The 23,209-nt window shown below is 40.2% G+C and overlaps 1 long non-coding RNA gene across 1 annotated transcript in view; it reads left to right on the forward strand.

Annotated features, from left to right (window-relative positions):
• LOC123984979 overlaps positions 1-17,888 on the forward strand; it is a 39,708-nt gene extending 21,820 nt beyond the window's left edge. Inside the window, exon 4 of the long non-coding RNA XR_006828568.1 lies at positions 17,611-17,888. This is a non-coding gene — a long non-coding RNA (uncharacterized LOC123984979). The remainder of the gene's footprint in view (positions 1-17,610) is intronic.
• The last annotated feature ends 5,321 nt before the right edge of the window (positions 17,889-23,209 follow it).

Below are 23,209 nucleotides of genomic sequence, written 5' to 3' on the forward strand. Positions count from 1 at the left end.
GCTGTGCAGTAGCTTCATATTTACCATACAGGCATGACTGTCATCAGTCTTCTTATGTAACACTCTGCAAATACGTGTAATTTGATGTACTTTAAAAAGTTACTTAAATTTCGTTCTCAAGAGGAGTCTTGAACAAATTTCAAGAGTAGTGATTTCTGGCCAGTTATGGTCACTGTGTGGCCCCTGTTGTGTAAACCTGCGGGGTTTTTTTCTGGCCACAGGATGAGTGTGTTTCATCATTACGTGTAGGTGTCTGAAAACAAGAAGTTTAAAAGTTATAGAGTGATATATCATTACTTCATCAGATGCATGTGACCTCAATTCTGAAGAATGAGTTCTAGATAGCAGCTGCTATATTCGTCAATCATCTCTTTGGTGCTTTTTATGCTCTGCAGCAGCACCAGTGTTATGATAGGCTACTCTCATTTTGTTACGGTCAAGTGAATCTTTGTGAAGAGCATATAATCTATTTTCCAGCTCCCTTATTCCTTTGTGCGTGTGTGTCGTTATGTTCTGTTATGGATCGTAGTGGCGAGTATTCCATGAAACCCAGAGGAGCTCTGCCTCGGAGTGTTTCAGATGAATCACCTGGTAGGTGGCAGGGGGTTATTACAGAGGGAAAAACACAGAGATATAAAAAGTCTAAAAGAGATAAAGATGATTGATGCCTCTCCAGCGGGCACACGTGTGAAAACATGCCAATGACTCTATCACCTTTAGGTCCTCTCTCTTTCTTGCTCTGTCCGCTCTTTATTTCTTTCTTTTTCTTCCAATCTCACACAGTCACCCCACTGCTTTTTCACTTCATCTTTCCTCTCTTCACCTCCGGCATCTACGCTAATAAATCCCTTTTAAGCTCTCGTTGCGACCCCTCAATCATTGCCCGCGACCAGCTTAAAATAACACTGTGGGAACAGAGAGAATGGGACTAGTGTTTAGGAGCCCCCATGCCGATGTTATTAATTGTTGAAGAGATGAATATCCCATTACAGTCCGACTGAGGAATGGAGATGGAGCTGGGGTTATACCGTGATTAATGCTAAGTTCATGCAATGCATGATTAATTCTGAAGTGCGAGTGGGTGTTTAATCAAGGCCACATGCGATATGATCAATTATAGGGTGAAGAAAAAGAGCTGGATGATTAGACTACCTTTCAGAGTGTGGAACATATGTCACCCGAGGTTTAGTGGGTTCAGTCCTAATGTAGGATTACACTGGTGATAAAATTGAGGAATATAACCATGGAGGCTGGATTACACAGTTGCTTTGAAGAGATGGGGAGGGTTAAGCTATATTGGGCTCATCCAAGTGTGAGCTGCGTGTCTTCTCTACTTTGCAACGGGGAGAGCAGTATGAGTACACCACCTGGGGTACTATATCAAGTCACCTTCAGTGTGGAGTGTGTCACCTGCCTTGCTTTCTGTTCGAGACCAAATATTTCCCATTAAATATTGAATGTTCCTTTAGGCACAGGACTTACTGAGAATTAAAGGCCACTGCTAAATGTATAGAATGGAATAAAGTAGACTGTACTAATATGTGTTGTGTGTTCACAAGGGACCCTGTAGCATAGTCGCTGGTGACGTGAGAAATAAATTTTACGTTGCAGATTCTTAGGACTCATTATATTATAACTCTGGGGAATAAGTCTTGGTCACAGTAATTATGGGTAAACAGCGATTACTAATAAAGGGTCCTGGTCTACAATAAACATTTGCAAATGTGTAGGTAAGATTTTAACACACACCAATGGATGAGACAATAGGGATAGGGGGACATCTTTGATGCTATATACATTTGCGCTTCCTTTTGTCATCTCAGATGTGATTTGCCATTTGTTTTGCAGTTTACCATTTGCTGTTATGTTTGTACTCGTTTGTATTTAAGGAGAGACAATGCTCAGGTCGAGAGAGAACTGTGATCTTTCTCTCCGTGGCAACTTATAAAGAATTGATTCATCACATCTTTGCCTCTGTACCGCTTCTTTCTCGAAGAAATTTTCTTTGACGTTTGTCGCATTTCATTTCCTCTTGCTCTCTCATGGCTAAACAATCTGAAAGAAAATAACTAAGTGCAATTTTACCAAACAATACATTTACATACAGTACACTTAACTAAAATTAAAATAGTTCAAATTGGTCCACTTTTAATAGGATATTACAGTAGAGTGAGTGTGTGTGTGTGTGTGTGTGTGTGTGTGAAGGGGGGGGATTACCAGGGTAAACATAGATGGTTTACTACCCAAGTATCCTGACATGACCACGTGCCTTCACTTCAGCTCAAAGAAAATAACAAAGCATATTTCTAGACTTTAATTAGTCCAAAACCAACAAAAACAAAGGCTGTATGGGGAAAGGGACACAGCATCCTGTGATTAGAGTAAGGCTGCTATCTGTACATCCCCAGATGCAAAGTTTCCAGTAAATCCAGTGTTTCCTTTACTTTGTTGAAACAGTTTCGTGGGCAGTCTGTGGACGGACGTCGTCTGAAACATCACCCATAATTATAATGTGTAATAAAACCACCACAAAGTTGTAACCAGCCCATACGTGTGACTGTAGGGCTGTACATTTTTAAGTCTTTTTTTTTTATAGTTATAGCAGTATAAATATCCCCCGATTATATTTTCAGATTTAACGATAGCAAATGTAGTACAGCTGTTTCTTCTAAACATTAATTTGCACGTGAACATATGCAGGTCAGTCCCCCTACTGAAAATACATTCCTGCACGCGTGATTTTGATATTCCAAAGTAGTGTTTTATGCATTAGTAACAGCTGCACAATTTTTCATATATGGTAATAATAAATGGATGGTAAGTCATGTCTGATAATGTTTTGATATTGGACTGACGGTTCCTAAAAGTACTGTTGACAGCTCTGCACTGTAGCTGCTTGAGCAAAAGCTATCGATGACAGGACAGATCCTACAGCTCCTGATTCAGAGCTTTAAAGTAAACTGAGAGATTCTGGCAGCTCTGTTTACCTGCTGTCTTGAAACTGACGCAAGGCAATAATCTGGATTGTTTATGTAGAGACAGACTGTTTCTTTGAACAACAAAAAGAGGCTGTCCACTTACTTTTTCAAACATCAAAAGTACACATATGTTTCTTCTTCACCAAAGCCAACCGTAAATAGTACAGATGCAGGCTGCAGAGAGAGGGAGCTCATTCACATGCCAAAAGTTTTGTGGGTCTTTTGCTAGCTAGCAGAATTAACATTAATTAACTAGAGCGGAGTAAATTTGCTAGCGATATTTTTCATTCAAGCCAATTGACTTTGACTATCACTTGCGACAGCTGGTTGAGATATTGGTCAATAAGTCATAATTGAAATCAATATTGTTCAGCCCTTCTCTCTCCCCATCGTGAGCAATGTACAATCCTGAATCAAATTCCTCGTATGTGTATACATACCTGGCAATAAAACTGATTCTGATGTCTGCGGACAGTCTTTATAATTGATGAATAATTTTGGAGTATTAATTCTTCTCCATTTTAAAGCCTTAATTTGTTATAATGTCTAAATTTAAAGTGATTACAGCACAGTCAAACATTTCCAACTTTTTACACAATTTTACTAAGTTAAAATAAATTCATGCAAGTTGAACCAAGCAATGCATATTAAACTTCTGAAAGACAAGAACCTGCAAAAGCTATATCAAAAAGACAAAACTTGCATTTCCTTTCCATTTAGAGTGGGTTCACAGCTAAAGTTCTGGTTCCTGAATCAAACCAATGCATGGATGATACAGTGTTTACATTTTCCCGTTGGTCTGAGGTCACAACTCAATTCACGGTACAAAGCCATGTGGTGTATATGGCAATTGGTTATTGGCCGTACAGTCAACAACAACAAACACCTCCAGATTTCTACCTGGATATCGTACCGCATGGAGCACCATCAGGTTCATGTTGGTGTTGTTCTGGAGCACATATCAGCAGACTGAAACAGTGAAAACGAGCCTGTCCTCCACAGAAAAACAACCACATACTTTGTTTTAGCCACACAAAATTACTGCTCATGTTTACTTTTATTGTGGCAGTGACCTTTAGTGGCCCTACAACACAAACACATGACAAAGATAGTCATAAGTCACAAAGTCACATATTATAAATTGCCAGAAAGTTATGTTTCGGTGGTTGTGGGTAGGGTGCATGGATAGTAAGTTAGCTGCATTTCACCCAGGAGACCGATGTTAGGTTCCCATGTGAAACAAGATTGATTAGTTTTTTAATGAAGGTACGTAGCGTTAGCTACGTTAGCGTTCGCTTTGTAGTGTTAGCTAACTATATAAGTCTTAAAGGCCCCCCGTAGCCCCTTACCCTCATCCTAACCTTCACAGGGGTGTGTGCCTAAACCTAAGTCAGTGATTGTATATGCATGTGAACCTAGCAGCTGGAGTTCACCTCCTTTGTGTCACTGCAGTCTTCACTTTTATTTCATGTGACGTAAGTCACGTAATTTCAGAAATGAAGGTCTGGTCGGGAAAAGGTTTGAATTTGGAGGTTGGTTAATACGACTTAGGTTGTTGTTAAGGTTGGAAGAGTTTCTGGTGAAAACCAACTTGGTCATAAAACGTATTCTGATAAATATGAAATATTATAAAGAACAATAATACATATAATAATACAGTAATAATAAAAATGTACTATTTTAAATGACACAATGGTAGCTTCCTGTGATTGGTTTGAGTGGTGCACACACCAGAAATGAACCGCTCCAGAGTTCACTTGACAGCTGTCCAAGACCAACTTTTCGAGGTGTATCAGAGAGCGGTTGATTGGGCCGCACCAGAGTTTGAGTCCGGTGTTCACACTAAACCAAATGAACTGCACCAAAGAGATGAATGCTCCAGGGCAGAGGTGGAAAGAGTACAAAAATATTCTACTTAAGTAAAAGTATGATTACTTTGAACTTTTACTTAAGTACAAGTAAAATTACCAGTATAAAGATCTACACAAGTTAAAGTAAAAACTAGCTGATTTAAAATGTAAGTAAAAGTTACTTAGTTACTTTTTTTACCTCCTAAAATAACTTATTTACATTGATTTAATATCTTATTCATATGTATACTTTTACTTTGTTTGACAGATACTTTGCCAAATCAATGGCGAAAAACAATTACATTTTATGTTATAATGAGAAGTTTGAGAATGTTTTCGCTTCATTAGGAAACTGTGGCGGAACAGATTAGACTCTGGCAGGCCGCACTGGACTAAGACAACAGTTAACACTGGACTGTATATGAAGTCAAATCCCATTTTACATTCAAACAGGTGATCGTTTTAATGGGATATCATAAGCGTTAGTATAATAAATAACTAGTTACGATCAAGTTCCTAATGCCAACCAACATCTCATGCACCGTGTTTTTTTGGCTATTTGAACAAACTCCTTAAACACATGGTTGGACTAAATTCATAATGATAAATCTACATAGGCTATAATACACAGGCCTGCTTAACTAGAAAATGCTCTCAGACCGCAGCCAAGGATTTCACTGAGGAATGATGGTTAAATTCTGTAATTGTAAATGTACCTCTGATTGGATTGATTTATTAATCAACCGGTTTTGGCTCTATTATGCAGCTGCCCGTTATTGTGCGTGACACACCTGTAGTTACTGGTGGTAACAGGAGATGCCTTTTAATGCCACAGGGCACAGAAGTCTGGGGCAGCTAAACAAAGTATTGTAGGGCAGTTATTGGTATTTTCCACAATTCTGTGAGCAGTCATGATCTGACTTTATGCTGCACACAACATGAGTCTGTGAACAAGTGAAAGGAGTTGGTTACCTGGCTGAGAAGGTGGAGGTGTGCAGCCTGTCGCCTGCAGCTCTTTATCTAACAGCTCACTGTGTCTGCTGCTGACTGTTGCATTACTCACTGCAATATTTCAAACTGGTCCGCTGTCTGGAAACTGATGAAAATTATGGTTGTCTTGTACAGCCCCATACACGACAGCTGTCAGCTCTGATCTCACTTACAAACAGATTGCATTTCCTGTGACTACTTCAAAATAAAAGTCATCTTGGGTTTTGCAAGTTAAATGCTTTTAATGTGAAGCTGCAGCAGCTGGAAATGTTCAATTTGCATTAGCAGTAACTTAACACATCATTTTGTCATGATAAAGCTGCTGTTTTCTTGCACTTGAAGCCAAAGTGGTCCCGAGTTTTTCCTTGCACTTATTTTTTACTGAGTAACGGATGTGATTGAAAATGTAGCAAAGTACAATACTTTAAAGAAAACATACTTAAGTAAAAGTAAAATTACAGATTTAAAAAAACTACTTCAAAAATTACAAGTACACAAAAAAGCTACTCAATTACAGTAAGGTGAGTAATTGTAATTTGTTAATTTCACCTCTGCTCCAGTGTACAGTTTAATCGGACTAAAAAAGGTTGGCGTGAACCCACCCTAAAACCTCTTGGATGTGGTCCAGATCATGTGCCTAATTGGAACGGTTAATACTGACTTTGACATCCACAAAAACAAGAGAAATGTGCTGTAGAAGGCAGGAGGATAGATCAGAGCAGGTCAAAGTGATTCCAAGTGGTCAGTTTTCCACACCAACCATCAGCTTTTCATGGCTTTGTGCATGGGGATAACTGCTCATGTGAAAGTTCCCCTTAATCTGGCCTCTGTAAATGGTTCCGTTGTGCCGTGCCAGCTTTCATAAGAGAGCCACAGAGACGGAGCAACACAGCCCAGAGCAGGGCATCATAATTCAGGAGAATAATTGGGGCATTTAAACCAAACCTGGGATTCATCCATGCCAGACAGATACAGGTCAGAGCAGCCTGTCCTCATGGGAGGGAGGAAGGGATGGATAGATAGCGAGAGGATGGGAGGATGTGGCAAGAGAAGAGATGGATGGTAGTAGGTGGGGGAGGAAATAATGTGCAGGGACAGAGAGTAGAAAATGAAAAATAAATAAATAGGGTCAATGTAGAATACAAAATGGAGATAAACACAGATGAATAAAGGGAAAGAGGAAAAGCAAAAGAGGTAAAATGAGAATGAGTGAGGACTAACCAGGAAGTCATTAACAATTATTTCCTTGCGGTGTAACAACATCTGTTGTCCTGTTGTTTTTATACAAGTTGACAACAACTGATGCAGAATGTAAATAAATAAGTGAATTTTTAATTTTAGCATAAAGGTTGTGTAAAATTTTATGAGCAATATTTGTTTCGTGAATGCAACTACTCTTCTGGATCCGGCTTAATGGTCTTGTGCTTTATCAATATTGCATATCGGTCTTAATATCTTTTTTAATTACTATGCAAGAAAAAAAGAATACATTGCTTAGCAGCTAACGCTGGTAGACAGAGGAGTGGAGGAGAGCTTGGTTGGTCTCAGCCTGAAAGTCTGCAAGAATCTGTCAAATTTTAAGATTTGTTGCTTATTAGGCTCAACTGGTATATACAATTCCTAGCAAATAGTTATTAGCCAAGCGAGCTCCATATGTCTCTGTAAAACATGCCGGTAGAGGTCTTCGCTTTTCTAAAAATCTGTTATGCTTGTTCAATAGGTGTTTAATAAATTGCTCGTACTGTCTCACATGGCATTGTAGTAGTAGTAGTAGAATGTGTGTTAACTTGAACTTTAGCATTGGTGTTGATGTAAATCTGAGACTGAGTTCTGCCATACACTTCCACCAGATACATCTTTAACTACTGCATCTTAAACATCTTACTCAACTTTGATGTAGCCAGGCGAGCGACTATGCCTGTACATAATTCAGGAAGGTTGTCCAGAATTGTGAGATTTCTTGCTCAGCTGTGATTGGAGCAATGAGGTAAAAGAGCCGGGGCTTAGGGGCCATCAGTTCGAAATGACCTTGTTTCATTTCTCCACCTGGCAACCCTGCAGTGATGTAAAAATAAAGTATTAACTTCATTAAAAGAATCGGTTTCCCCAACCCCACCACCAACATCCTGCCATCATTGTGTATCTATTCTATAATTGAGGCACTGAGACAGCAGAGCCTGTTACAGACAATGAGAATTTGCAGAAGACAAAAAACAACTCCACACACGGGGATTCTTACATGGGTTTGAGAGACGGCTGCCTTATGGACTGTGCTACAGTAGTCCCAGACCTCAAACCATGGCCATCTGGCAAGTAAGGCAGGCTAAGGCAAACAGTCAAACTTTCCAACTGGATTTCACTCTCAGTACAGAAGCCCCACCCCCCCTCTCTCACGCACACACATAGAAATGCACGCCACCCAGCAGCCCTCCATATCCTTGGGCTTTGTGCTTGCCATTCTTGGCTCTATTCAAGGGGATGTAGCCCTGTTTTCCCATTTCTACTCTGTAAACACTGCATATTAAGTCCAATAAACCAGTTCTTTCATAAGAATTCACTTCAAACACCAAGTTGTCTTGACTGTATTCCCAGCATGCTCATCCCACAAGTTTCCTTCTTACATTGTTCTAAGTCTGAGCCATTTTTGAGACTGACATTTTTCTTGCTTTGTTAAGATTTTAAACTCCTGCTGAGGTATTTCCACCTACTGTGTTTATCTACGCATGGCTGCCAAAGCATTTCCCTCACTCCGCCATAATTTGTCAAAGCAGTTTGAATTTCAAAGGAACACAAAGCAACACAAATAATATAACAATGTTAAAAACTGTATTTTAATCAAGAATATGTCAAACGATTATGTGCTATTGAATCCAGCTCTTCGGTTATCTTTTGCTTTCATTATGCCCCTCTGTGCCTCTTATTGTGTGGGTTTCTCTCAAAAAGCAGGTAATTTAGTTCAAAGGGAAACACAAAAGGGCTCAAGTGAAAGAAACTCATGTGTAATAGCTATACTTTGAGTGTCAGCCAATGGAACAATGGAACATTAAAAACGTATTGTTATGTAATATGCCTTTAGGAGATAATTTAGTATTACCTATCCCTATCTGGGCCTTGAATCATTATCAACTCTTACTGGCATAGTTCTCAAATAGTAAGATCATTCCTATAATAGATTGCAAAAAAATAACAAAGCCATTTCCACTGCAAACCCTCTGCTTGCCATGACCTTTGCTGTCTGTCACAGTGATTTTAACTTGATGATGGTACTATATAAAAAGTCAGGAGATAAGTTATTAATATAAGCATCACTTACGGAACATGAATGTCATTAGTAAATTTCATGGCAATCCATCTAGTACTTGTTACGACAGTCTACACCAAACCTTTTCAACCTGCTGGTCAGGGGATTTCAAAATCCTTATGATACATCATCTGGGGACAATGAATTTCTGTATGAAATTCTGTGCCAATCCACTAGGTTGGATATTTCACAGGAAAAGTGAAAACTTTGACCTGGTGAAGCTAAAAGTCAGGGGATCACCAAACTTATTAGGATTCATCCTCTGGGAATCCCAAACGTCTGTACCAAACGTTCAGGGCAATCCAACCAGTAGTTGTTTTACTCAAAACCAATGTCGACTTCATTCATTATTAGGATTCATTCTACAGGTAACAATCCATTAAATATTTGTTGAAATATTTTAGAGTCTAGATAAAACTGATGACATTGCCATCCCCAGAGTCATACTGCTAGTGTGGCTAAAAATGTGCTTATACTATCGAGACTTATATTTACCCCAATACTGAAGCATACCCACAGTAGCTTTGGAATACAGCTTTGACCTCACACAATAAATAATATATGACAATAGATTTGACACAATTATCTCTTCTCCACCAAGTTATTACATGCTAACTCTTTCCTTGTAGGGAGCTGTGTTTGACCGTCCATCTTAAATTGACCCCGGATCATCAACATAAAAACTGAAATAACAGAATGAGTCAAGGTTAAAAACTCTCTCAAAATGTGTACCCTAAGGCTTTATAGTCTAATAATTGAAGCATCAGTATGTAGTGAAAAGGTCAAGACCTTGTTGCTTTGTCACATATCGCCTCAAGAGGAGTGACAGCACTCTGTGTGTGTGACGTCTTCATCAAGACCCTTATCATATTTAGTGACCTTTTTAATGTTATTGCACAGTGAGTGATTATCAGGGCAGTTGCGGGTTATTTCCTGCATTTACTGACAGAGATGACGTTTAAAATGTAATTATAAAGAGGTATATGGAAGGGCTGGGGTTAAGGGTTTATGTCGGCGTGTGTGTGTGTGTGTGGTGCTTCCTCTATTATATGGAATCAGACACTGAACAGTGAGTGACAGTCTCTGTTCAGCCCACAATCTAGAGTGCTTTCCCCGAGGCCTAGCCTTTGCCATTTGTCCATTAGCAACCATTATCAGCAATTACACAACACACCGTCAACTGTTATCAATAGAAAATCTAGCTGTAGATTTTCTTCCCCATGGAGGGCCTAATAAAATTTTCGGGAACGTTTAGGATGCCCTTGAGCAAGATACGTACGATTGAGCAACAGTGAAAGGAAATGGATCTCTTAGGTGCATCACTGAATAAAACACAAGAAAGGGATGACTGTATTTTATTGTCTCCATCTAAAAAATACAGTGTCGACATTGACGTAATGTCAGGCATTAATACCCAAACCCAAGGAGATTAAACACACCTACATTACTCTTAAGTATTTTAGAGGGATCCAGAAGGCATCATGGAAAGCAGGAAGACAGCAGCTTTAGATCTAGCCTGGATTTAATCATATGCTAGTTGTAGGCAGGGTAGTCATAACCATGTTAATGTGAGGGCTGGTTTGGCATTTTATTCTAGGTAACCCTAGCATTACAAGTAGCAATCGTGTGTGTGTGTGTGTGTGTGTGTGTGTGTGTGTATGTGGTAAACTTGGGGGAATGAATGATGAACATTAGTACTGGCTTGCCCAATTTGGATAAGCTCTCTTAGAGTTGGTTTACATTGGCTGGAAAGATCAGATCAAAATTTTGACAGTGGCATGATGACAATCTCGGTCAGGCAGTCACACGGTCCACGGTCAACTTTGTTCTAGACTGAAAAATCTCAACATCTATTGCATGAAATTTTGTACAGACATTCATGGACACCTGAGGCTGTGTCCTACTGACTGTAATGATCCTTTAATGAATGGTGTTTCCTCTTTTACACACAGTGGGTTAAAATATTTCACTTATGCAATGACATGTCTCCACATCTAATGAATGGCTTGGCATTACATTTTATACAGATAATCGTGGTCTGCAGAGTGTGACTCCTAATGACTTTTGTGATCCCCTGATTTTTTACCACTAGCGCCACCATGAGGTTGACATGTGTGGTTTGTAAAGAAATGTCTGAAGGACCCTTGGATGGACTAGCATTTAAGTTGGTACAAACATTCATGTTCCCCTCAGGATTAATTACAATAACTTTAGGGATCCTCTGACTTTTCATCTAGTTCCAATACTAGGTTGAAATTTTTATTTAGTGCTAATTAGCAAATGGTAAAACATTAAACGACCCTGGTAAACATCGTAAAGATTATACCTGCTGAACATCAATATGTTAGCATTGTCATTGGTTAACATTTAGTTTAAAGCACCACACTGCCTTAGTACAGCCTCACAGAGCTGATAGAAACAAGACGGAATGAGGTACAGCGTCACAAAGAAATGGAGATGTAAAGTTATGTAAAACTTTATCATCTCTCTGTGGAAATGTTACGACACAAAGAAAGATTGAGAGACCAAGCTTTACTCAGTCAGTTTGGGTGCAGGAGACCAGCAAAGACGATGAGAATTATGTTGTCAATAATGTGTCTACTTCCCCTGGTGCATGGCGGGTGTTTTCACTAGTAAATGTATCTCTGCTTTGCTCAAACTCATGATTGTGTGTGTTAAAATGTCATATTGCCTTAGCAAAGAAATGATTAGGTCAACTGATATACTGATGTACTGTATCACATAACTTAACATGTATATTAAATTCAGATGGCGTTTTCTCTTAGAGCGAGTGTTTTAGGTCAATATTGGAGAAGATATTTAAATGGAAGAGGGAAGAGAAGCATCAAAAAATAGATGACTCACTAAAGTTGCCTGAAGCCATTCTTTACTACTCAGCTAAATGAACCAAAGGGGAAATTTAAGAGACAAGGAAGTGCCTCTTTTCCACTGTTATAACCAACTAGCAGATAAATGGTGCACTTTATGGTTACCTCATAGCAATTTATGTCAGTCACTGGATGGTAAATCTGTGTAAGATAGTTCAATTGGTGAAAAAAAGATGAGGTTAAAAAAAAAGGTTGAAATTTTATAATTGACATTAGTTCTAGTGTATAAATAAAATACCTGTTTGTAGTAAAGGTATACTGTATTGCACCTTATAATTCACAATAAGGCATAAAAACCAGAGTAAAAGAAAATTTTAATACCTCGCTGGTCTACCGCTGCCTTGATTGGTTTGTTTGTGTTATTGTGTGATGTTGGTGCTTTAAATGGTTAAAAACACCAATGCCACACAATTACACAAACAAACCAACCGATCGACAGCGGTAGATCAGTGATGTGGTTTTTCTGGGTGCTAAAAATGAATGAAGAAAAGCACTGACATTTTGTAGAAACTAAAGCTCTATCGGTTGGATTGTGCCACTTTGTCACACCAGCCTCCATATGGTAAAAACAGAATTTAAAAACCCTCAGTTTAGTTGTCTGCACCTTGTATTTTTAATGGACAGATTTCTTTATTTAAGGGACACCAGGTGACAATGGTACTTACTATGAGGCTATAGCGATGGGTCAAAGTTGTTTATTAGCTTTATTTTTAATTGCAGTGTATTTAAAAAGCACATATTTTGACTGGAATAATATGCAGATATTTCTCTGAAAAAGATACACATACAAAACATTCAGAATCAGCTATATTGCCAAGTAGGTTTCACATATAAGGCAATTGCTTTGGTATTTTGGTGCTTAAGAATAAACATAGTAGGAAGAATAAAGATAAAGACAGAGCAAGTAGTGCAGATCAAGAATCATAAATGATATCAAAGTCAGTGTCAGTCGGGATCTCGAGCGTTGTTGATGAGGCCAGCTGCAGACCGAAGGAAACTGTTCTTGGACACTTGGTGTGAGGTTTTGGTCCAACTGCCTACTGCCAGTGGAGAGGGTCTGAAGCCTTTTGTATCTCGGTTGGGAGGGGTCAGCCAAAATCTTTCCTGCTCGCCTCAAGAGTCCTGGAGGCGTACAGGTCCTGAAGGGATGGTAGAATGCAGCCCATCGCCTTCTCTACCGAGTGAATTATACACTGCAGTTTGCTCTTGTCCTTGGCAGCAGCAGCAGCATACCAGATGGTGATGAAGGATATGGATGGACTCAATGATGATGGTGTAGAAGTGCACCTCATTGACATTGGTAGGCTGAACTTCTTCAACTGCCACAGGAAGTACATCCTCTACTGGGCCTTCTTGGTGAGGGAGCTGATATTCAGTGTTGACTGTGGAGTCACACAGGGTGATGGGGGTAGGTTGGGCTGGGCTCTTCCTGAAATCCACAACCCTCTTCACTATCTTTAAGAGCATTGAGCTCCAGGTTTTTCTAACTGTACCAGGTCACCAGATGGTCAATCTCACCTGACATGAGCCCAGTCAAGGTGGTGTCATCTGCAAACTTCAGGAGCTTGACAGACTGGTGACTGGAGGTGCAGCTATTGGTGTACAGGAAGAAGAGCACAGGGGAAGAACGCAGCCTTGAGGGGAACCAGTGCTGATGGTTCGGGAGTCAGAGACATGTTTTCCCAGCATCAAGTGCTGCCTCCTGTCAGACATGATCTCTAGTCATTAAGTCCTGTGGTCCTTGGTAATGTGGGCAAAGGGATGATGGTGGAGGATTTGAAGTGGGCTGGCACATGGCATGTGTCCAGTGAGGTGTTAAAGATGTCCGTGAACACGGGAGACAGCTGATGGGTACAGTGCTTCAGCGTGAATGGAGAGATAGTCTGACACAGCTGCTTTGCGGGGGTTCTGCCTCCTGAACAGTCTGTTGACATCACTCTCCTGCATGGGGAGAGAGTCTATGTCGATGATAGGGGAGGGGATAGCCTCTGGGGATGGGCGGTTGTTCAAGTCCCCAGGGCCCTGCTGAGGTGGGGTGGGCGTGGAGCTGGTGGACTGAAGCACATCATCTGTCACTCTGTGACATGCACAATATCTTGAAGATGATGTATAATTACCCTCTTTGCAAAATGACCTCTGTCACATTGTTGATGGTGTGAAGCCAATGAGTTATGTTAAACTCACATAACAGAATAATAGTATAATCTTGATGAAATTTACTGCACATGCAAATGGTTTCTCTTGTTGCGCCCTCAGCCGTTTTGCCTGATTTTTGTATTCCTTTTTAGCATTGCAATAATAATGACTGACTCGCAAAACAACAACAGAGTACACGTGTTTGTTCCCTAGCTTGCAGATAATGCACTCAAGTATGGAGCGCCAGCTGTTGCCTGCAGTACAGTATGCTAATTGCCATAGTTTTGAGAGAATAGATATGCATAAGAACATCTAGTATTGCCTCAGCCTGTAAAGCCGTGGAGCGTGTGTGAAATGCACTTTTAGGTGCTGTTTACAGTCATACTGTATTATCATGTGTAATGTTTTTGCTACATCTCCTTAGATCTGATTTTGAAAATGTCTGTCTTATGTCTGTTAGCATTATAGTTTTTTATGCCATTATTTACATTTTTATTTCAACAGCTTTAATTTAAAATTATTTAAATGTTAGTAAACCGTGAATTAATATCACTGCTATGATACCATCTGATAGTGTAACAGAAATTGAGGAAGCAAATTGTTAAAGAAAAAATAGTCCCACATACTGTAGGCCAGCTAGTGACTGTAACAAGTCTGCTACACTTTGGACTGATTAAAGACCAACACATGTCAAAATCTGTGCTGTGGGCTGTGTTTAGATTCCGAGTGATGCTGTAACACCGTAGTACACTTATCACTGCGATTTAAAGTATGTCTGACCTGGCTTGCAAGCTGCAGTTACAACAGAGCAAGTTTGTCACACTGCACACTTTTGTGGCTCACCTAAAAAATGTAACATTAAACATTAATAAGACCCTGGGTTCTGTCTCATAACGTGAATACTTTACAATATAATCCAATCCAGTACAACTATGTCGCACATTACGGCATCAAAAAGAACCAAAGTTGAGTCAGCACCTCTCTTTATAAAGAAAACCTTAACATAACTGAATGTTGCATATGTTCGACTGCCCTTTTTCTGGTAGAATACTGGATTATCCCAACTTTCTGAATTGCCATCTCTACATCTTAACATATTGAGTTTATATTTTATGCCTTTTGATGCTTTAAATCTGCCGTAGTTTCAATTCTGCACTGAATGTGGAAAACTGTTTACTACAGTGTTTTTGGCCCTGATCCTGATTGCTTTAATACTGAATATCTGTTGATACTGAGTGCAATCCAATACCTATATCTGCCTAAATTTTGATTAAATAAATATCTGACATATTGAAATAACGTGTAGACTTATTAAATTTGGAACACCTTATTTTTCACAAACCACTCCATCCAAATATTGAAGATGTTGTGGTGTTAAAGAGTGATTCTTCTTGTTGCTTCTTCATAAACAATCTTTGTCTGAGTGCACATGGCGTCTAGCAGAGAGTGCTTTAACCACACAAGTTACGTAATAATGGAATTAACGTATGACCTACTGCCTGCGACGTTTGACATGTTAACCAGTGAAATTGTCAGTCAGATGTTTTACAGTCAGTCACTCAGATCCCTAAATATGTTACAACAGACTACAACAGACTACAACAACAACAGACTAAAAAACTGTCAAAGTCTGCCTTTGCCTTTGTTATATTATTTCTCTGTGTTTTGATTTTAATTTCTCTGTTTCTGGGTTTTGGTTCTTGATTCTAAGATTTGGGGTTTGCATCTACATTTTATTTCTGTCCTGTTGAGTTTAGACCACTGTGAGTTGACTTTTGGATCAGTTTGGTATCTGTTATTTAGTTTGGGTTATTATTCATCTAGTTATTATCTGTCAGCTAGTGTTTAGTGGTGTTTTGGCATTTTCCTTATTTCTGTTCTGTTCCTTGTTGAGCGTTGTCCTGTTTCCTGGTTAGTTCTGTCTCTGTTCCCTACCCCGGTCTGTGTAACAGTTGGTCCATGTTTTCTGTTGTGGAGTTTTGTTCCTTGTCTTGTGTTCCCTGTTTAGCCTTGTTTATTTCATTGTTCATTTGTAGGTTCTGGTTAGCTCACTTTGTCCTGTCTGTCATGTATCTTAGGTTTAATTCTGCATTTTGGTTCTGTGTCTTAGTTTATGTCTGTGTTTAGTGTCCAGTAACCTTGGTTATGTCTGTCCCCCCCAGTTATCAGTCTGCCTGCCTGTCTCTCTGCCTGCCTGCCTTGTTAGCCTTGATCCCTGTCACCCGTGTTGCTCCCGCCCTGCTCGTTAGTCCGTGTATGTATATATGACTGGTTCAGTCTCTGTCCGGTCATTGTAGTGTGTATATGCTCTGTCTTGTGTATGGAGTGTCCTGCCTATACCTCTGCTGCTTGGCGTATTGGATTCTGGAACTGCCTGTTATCCTGTTTTTCTTGGTATTAAAATCCCTGAACTGCAACTCCACACCTGTCTCTTGCATTTGGGCTCTCACCTACTTGGCACTCACCTCAAAATCGTGCAGTTGCATTAGGCTACATTGAACATCATTTACATTATTGTTGGGGCTAAACCGGTAAATTGGGTGGGAAGATATATTGGCTGATATTAGCTTAATACCATTATCTTGTTTATAGCAGCTGGTTGGCATTTCTGTACTGCAATTTTTTTCTTACAAAGAGGAGTTGTTATTTAGAAACTGTGTCACCATTACCTAGCAGAGACAGGGATCTTATGTGTTAATTTAGAAATATTAATATCAGCTGATTGCCTCAAAAATTCAGTATGAGTTCGACTCTAATTAAATGTTAACTTTGTATGCATTTGAAATACTATGATTTCAGCCACATCACCCAGTTATACATTGGTGATTCATTTACAATCCCAATTGATTGTTACTTTGAGTCTCATGTTAGATATTTGAGAAACATTTAGCTTAATTGCTTTATTAAAAGTTGTCTTCCAGGAAAGACACGGACGCAAACACGCACGCGCGCACAAACGCACAAACGACCAAAAAATCTCAAGCAGTAACAGCCCCTAAACTTTACATCAGCCTCAGGACCTTTTTATTGCAGCATTTATTTACCCCCAGCTCCAATAACAACCCCCTTGTTTGCACAATTTTCTCAGCCAACACTTCACCTGGCCCTCTTTGTCAATGGATGTTGAGCTTGTGGGCATATAGCGCGCGCGCACACACACGACTATTGATTTGTTGAGCGCTGTGGTCGAGCAGCCCTGCCTGGCCTCGCCCCTTGGGTGAGACACACAATCAGCAGCGGATATGCTGCTCCTAAACTGTCCCTGGGCACCATTTCAAATCCCTGTAGATTTTTGATATTGATTTGAACCATTTCTCCCTCCGCCAGCATCTTCTTCACCTCCATCATGTCCCCTTTTGCTCCTTTTTCATCCGACCTTTGTTGTTTTGCCTCTTGTTCCCGGAGGAAATTCAGTGATAAATAAAAGACGTGCATCAGTTCATTTTTATTTATTTATTTTTAAACAGAAAGCAGCCATGGAGGAGGAACAAACGAGGGGCGGAAAATCATGACAAGAGTCAAATCTAGTTACCTTTGTAGTGGAGGCAGGGGGAAAGCACTGTCATGCAAGGAGATAGAGGACGACAGAAAAAAAATATCAGGCTGGTATGATTGCATCAGGGCCCCTCACAGAAATACCTACTTCCATGCACTGCTATCTCTCTGTCATAGTGAGGTGTCAACATGGATTCAATCAAAACCCGGATATGTGTTGAATATGAATGAATATGTTTTTTAAAGAGAAATGGAGGACTGAATGCAGTGCAGTTGAGAAATTGGTTTTGTTTACAGCTGTTTTGCATTTTCTCGACTGGTGAATAAAACAGTTTCAAATATTGCTGCGGAGTTCCTTCATTTCTGCTGAGTGAGACCTCTCTCCCTCTCCTTCTCCTCACCCCCTTGTCAGTTCCTACTTCCTCCCTCCCTCCTTTCAATCACTCTCCATCTCTCTCAGCTAGTTCTCATTGTCAGACTGTGTAATTGAGGTAATGCTGTTAATGATGTGTGAGTGGTCTCTCTTTTTCTCTCTTACACACACACACACACACACACACACACACACACACACACACACACACACACACACACACACACACACACACACGCATTGATGGCAGCAGATAGGGCTTTTTCATTAGAGTTGGCACAGCAAAGACAAGGCAGCGGTGGCTTACGGGCACAGACGACCTCGCCGCGGGGGAGCAGGAGCTTTAAACACTAATTAGGATGACTTTGGGAGACAAAACAGGTAGGGAGGGGTAAACGAGTGGAGGAAGATGGGAGATTTGAAAAATACAGGAGGGAGGGACAGTGTAGATGATGATTTCAAGTAAAAATGAAGGGAAGAGGGAAAGGGAGACAGACACAGGGAATGACGATGTCAGAAAAAGTCACAAATGGACAGAGATAGCGACAGCAGAAGAAGAGGAAGGCTAATGTAAAAAAAAAATATATCATGGATAATGTAGACAGAGTGGAATTCAGAGTGTGAAATTGGCAGTTTTACTGCAATCCGACAGGTCTTGCTAGTGAGAGATGGCATATGAGTCTTTTCTAAAAAAAAAACAAAAAAACAAAACAGAGTACCTGATGTATCCACACTGCTATTACATGGGAGCTGTTCACCTCCAGGGTGCTTGTTGAGAAGTATTATTTGTCACTCATTACTTCCTACTATTTTTGGACCATGTTAGAGAACAGCTATTATGCCCCTCTGACGCCAGAAACTACAATAATGATGCTCTTGCATAAGGACCTCTAGGTTCCCAAAAATGGGGGGGATTGAGCAGGTAAGAATGGTACTCTACTTTTACCCATTATCAGCTTACACATTAAGTGTGATCCAGGTCCCTGCCAATATCTAGCAACTTCGCACAGCCATTGAAGAGGAGTGGACTCCCCCAATAGTGAAACTGCACATTTTCGAGAGGCCTTTTATTGTGGCCAGCCTAAGGCATACCTGTGCGATACCCTTGCTGTCTGATCAGCATCTTGATATGCCTTTATTTATCTCGGCAAAGGAGAAGTGCTCATTAACACAGATTTTTGACAGAATTGTGAACAGTATTTGACAGAAATAAGCCTTTTGTGTACACAGAAAGTCTTTGATCTTTGAGTTCAGCTCATGATGAATGGGGGCAAAAACAAAAGTGTTGTGTTTGTAATTTTGTTCAGTGTATGTTGTGTGAAAAAAAAAGTCTAGATTTTCTTGGCCAGGCTCAGTCACTTCCTGGAGTCTCTGTTAATTGCCTGATAACCTCACAGTGACAAATAAAAATCTTAGTGAGCTTTAGAGGTGATGATGGGTAGATTTTGTTACCCTTAGGCAGCGCCAGGCTAGCTGTTTCCCCATGTTTCTAGTTTGAGCTACTTTAAGCTAGCAAAGAAAATCAGTGTATTGTTTACCAAAATGTCAAACTGTTCCTCTAAAGAAAGTTCTTCTTTTATAGTATTCACACCAAGCCGGAACCTCTGAGTCTGAAGATTAAAGCTAATGCGGAAGTCCCTTAAACCTGCATTCTTTCCGACAGCCAGCAAGGGGCGACTGCAAAAGAGAAGTCTGGTTCCATTACAAATAATAACAAAATAACACTAATTCTCACTTTATTTATTACCTCAGTAAACACTTTCATAATGAGTTTATGGTCTCAGTTGCTAGTTTCAAGTCTTCTTCAATACAGCATGATGTTCATTTAGTAAATTATGGACCCATATAAAGGAAAATAGATGATTAAGCAGGGTATGCTTTAGGGTGGGACTACCTTGTGATTGACAAGTTGCTACCATGACAACCTATCTTGTCCAAATTTGGTCACATCTGGTGCCACTGGTTGCAAACAATCAATATGGTGACGGCCAAACTGCCAAACTCGAGACTTCAAAACAGCCGTCCACAAACCAATGGGTGACGTCACATAACTTTGTTCACTTCTTTTATACAGTCTATGATTCACACAAAAATGAAAACAACAAAATAAATGTCATCCTGTACACTTCAGCCCCCAAAAAACAGAAACAATACATTGAACTCATCATAGTGAGTTTATCAAAGTAGTTTGGAGTGAGATTTGGTATCTGTGAAGTGTGTTTTGTGAGTATGCCTTCTGTGACCTTGCCCACCACAGGGGTCATCACTCCTCAACTCCCAGCAATTTACTTTTAAAGGTTCAGCAGCCAAATTCACAATTTTAATTAATACAATGAATAATGGTAGGTAATCATGGTCAATGATGAATAACTATGAGTGATCACCATACTTGCTGCTCTCCAGACATCATAGTCTAAATTGGTTGACCAAACCTAACCAGGGTATCTGGGGAACCTCCCCCTAGAAAACTGTTAATTTAAAGGTTCAGTGTGTAAGTTTTAGTGGCATCTAGTGGTGAGGGTTGCGAATTGTAACCAGTGGCTCACTGCGCATTCACATGCTCTTCGGATGGTCCCATTTCCCGAGTTGTGAGTCGTTCTTCTGACCTCAGTGTGTTGTCATGTGCTCTTAAGTCAGAATGTGGAATCAACATGGATGCTACTACAAAGATGTGTTAGATTAGCATTATCAGAGCTTAAACAACACGCAGACATCTTGATCACTCTACATGGACAGCAAACTAACTAATTTTTTCACGAATCCCCCCCTGTGAACTGTGGATTAATAGCAAAGTTTATCACAGTATGAGAAAAGGTTTATCACACTGTTTATTATTAAAGTAATAAATAGGCTAAGTAACATTACATTGCGATGTAGAGTTGCAGTGAAAAGATAGAAAAGACAGATGCATGCTGTGTTTAACTCTGAAGCGCAGTGAGTGGGTAAGGAGAGTGCGACCTATTAAAAAGCCGTGACTTTCATGAGTTTCATTGAGTGAAACCCCCGTAGCTGTGACTTCGGGTATGTTCACTGGTGTATTGCAGCTTCAGTAATATCGGCTGCCTTCCCTTCGACTTACAGCTCCGCTGCTCACCGCAGCAAATAGGCTTTTATTCACAACTTGTAAACAAATTTCTCATTATGATATGTACAGTATGTATATCTATCTCTGTCTATATTTATATATGTAGGTGTTCTTTATTATGAGTGCATCATGAATGTACCTTCTCACTGCCACTCAAAATACATTTACATACCTTTTTATCCCTTTTCAAAAAACAGAAAAATAAAAAAAACATTGCTTAGCCACTATCTCATTGTCTTAAATTTAATGGCTTATATGGGAACATTGTTCTTCTTACCTTCGTGTATTCATACTTAACTTTTACGTTTTAAGACATAAATTAATCAATGACAGACAGAGATCAACTCGCTGCGGTTCATTTTTTAACATTAGGACTCTTGACACATACTGTCTGCGACTCACAGCATGAGAGTGCCCACTTGATTACTATCCCTTCGTACGCTGGTGTCGCATCAGCTGGGTGGAGTTGATTCACGTAGCAATGGTATCAGGTATATATTTGTTTTTCACTGTGAGCAAATGAACGTGTTGTGTGAAAGCGGGTGAAAAGCATTAACTGTAAGAAGTACAACTGAAATAAAAACAATTGGGATTAAAAACAAACTATAAAGCTTGACTGCTCTGTAATCTTCCAAACATTATCAACAATTTCACCGTTCTGCTCAGTAGTTTTTCATTTACACATTACAAAAATACTTTAAATGGAGGTCACTGATTCAAGGTCATACATAACATCCACTCAACAAATGAAGATCTCATTCAGAGGAAAGAAATAAGACATACAGACATTGTATGTCTTATTTTAATAAACCCTATACACACCCACACATGTACGCAACCTGCCTGCGCCGTCTTCTTCACATACCACAAGTGTTCAGTCTAACTTATGAATCACAACGGAGAGTGTAGGTGCTGTACCATGGTTGCTATGAGCGGATGCTCATGTACACGTGTTCACAAGCTGGCTGTCTGCTATCTGTCAGATTGAACATTGCAGTAAACAGAGCTTAACTGCTGTACTGGACGGCTCTGTTTGCTCCATTCATGTTGTAATATTACACAACACCTGCTGAGGGGCTCTGCTGCTTCACTACTGTCAGACCTATGCCAAAATACTGCTAACACACACACACACACACACACACGAATGACTGCTGCAACATGCATATGTGCACTGAACATCTGAACACTTTTGTTTTTGCCCCCATTCATCATGAGCTGAACTCAAAGATCTTAGACTTTCTTTATGTACACAAAAGGCCTATTTCTCTCAAATATTGTTCACAAATCTGTGTTAGTGAGCACTTCTCCATCTTTGCCGAGATAATCCATCCATCTCACAGGTGTGGCATATCAAGATGCTGATCATACAGTATGGGTGTTGCACAGGTGTGCCTTAAGCGGGCCACAATAAAAATGTGCAGTTCCATCACACAGCACAATGCCATAGATGTTGCAAGTTTTTAGGGAGCGATTGTGATTGGCATGCTGTCTGCAGGAATGTCCACCAAAGCTCTTGGCCATGAATTAAATGTTAATTTCTCGGCCAGAAGCTGTCTCCAAAGGTGTTTCAGAGAATTTGGCAGTACATGCAACCGGCCTCACAACCGCAGACCACGTCTAACCACACCAGCCCAGGACCTCCACATCCAGCATCTTCACCTCCAAGATCGTCTGAGACCAGCCCCGGGACAGCTGCTGCAACAATCAGTTTGCGTAACCAAAGAATTTCTGCACAAACTGTCAGGAACCGTCTCAGGGAAGTTCATCTGCATGCTCATCGTCCTCACTTGGGTCTCGAACTGACTGCAACTTCGCCCAGCCATTGAAGATGATGACCAACATTCCACAGGCCACAATCAACAATCTGATCAACTCTACGCGAAGGATATGCGTTGCACTGCGTGAGGCAAATGGTGGTCACACCAGATACTGACTGGTTTACGGACCCCTCCGGACTCCGCCAATACAACGAAACTGCACATTTTCGAGTGGCCTTTTATTGTGTCCAGCCTAAGGCACACCTGTGCAATTGCTGTCTGATCAGCATCTTGATATGCCACACCTGCGAGGTGGATGGATTATCTCGGTGTGCTCACTAACACAGATTTTG

This window comes from Micropterus dolomieu, linkage group LG16, assembly GCF_021292245.1.
Source record: "Micropterus dolomieu isolate WLL.071019.BEF.003 ecotype Adirondacks linkage group LG16, ASM2129224v1, whole genome shotgun sequence".
Classification (NCBI taxonomy): domain Eukaryota; kingdom Metazoa; phylum Chordata; class Actinopteri; order Centrarchiformes; family Centrarchidae; genus Micropterus; species Micropterus dolomieu.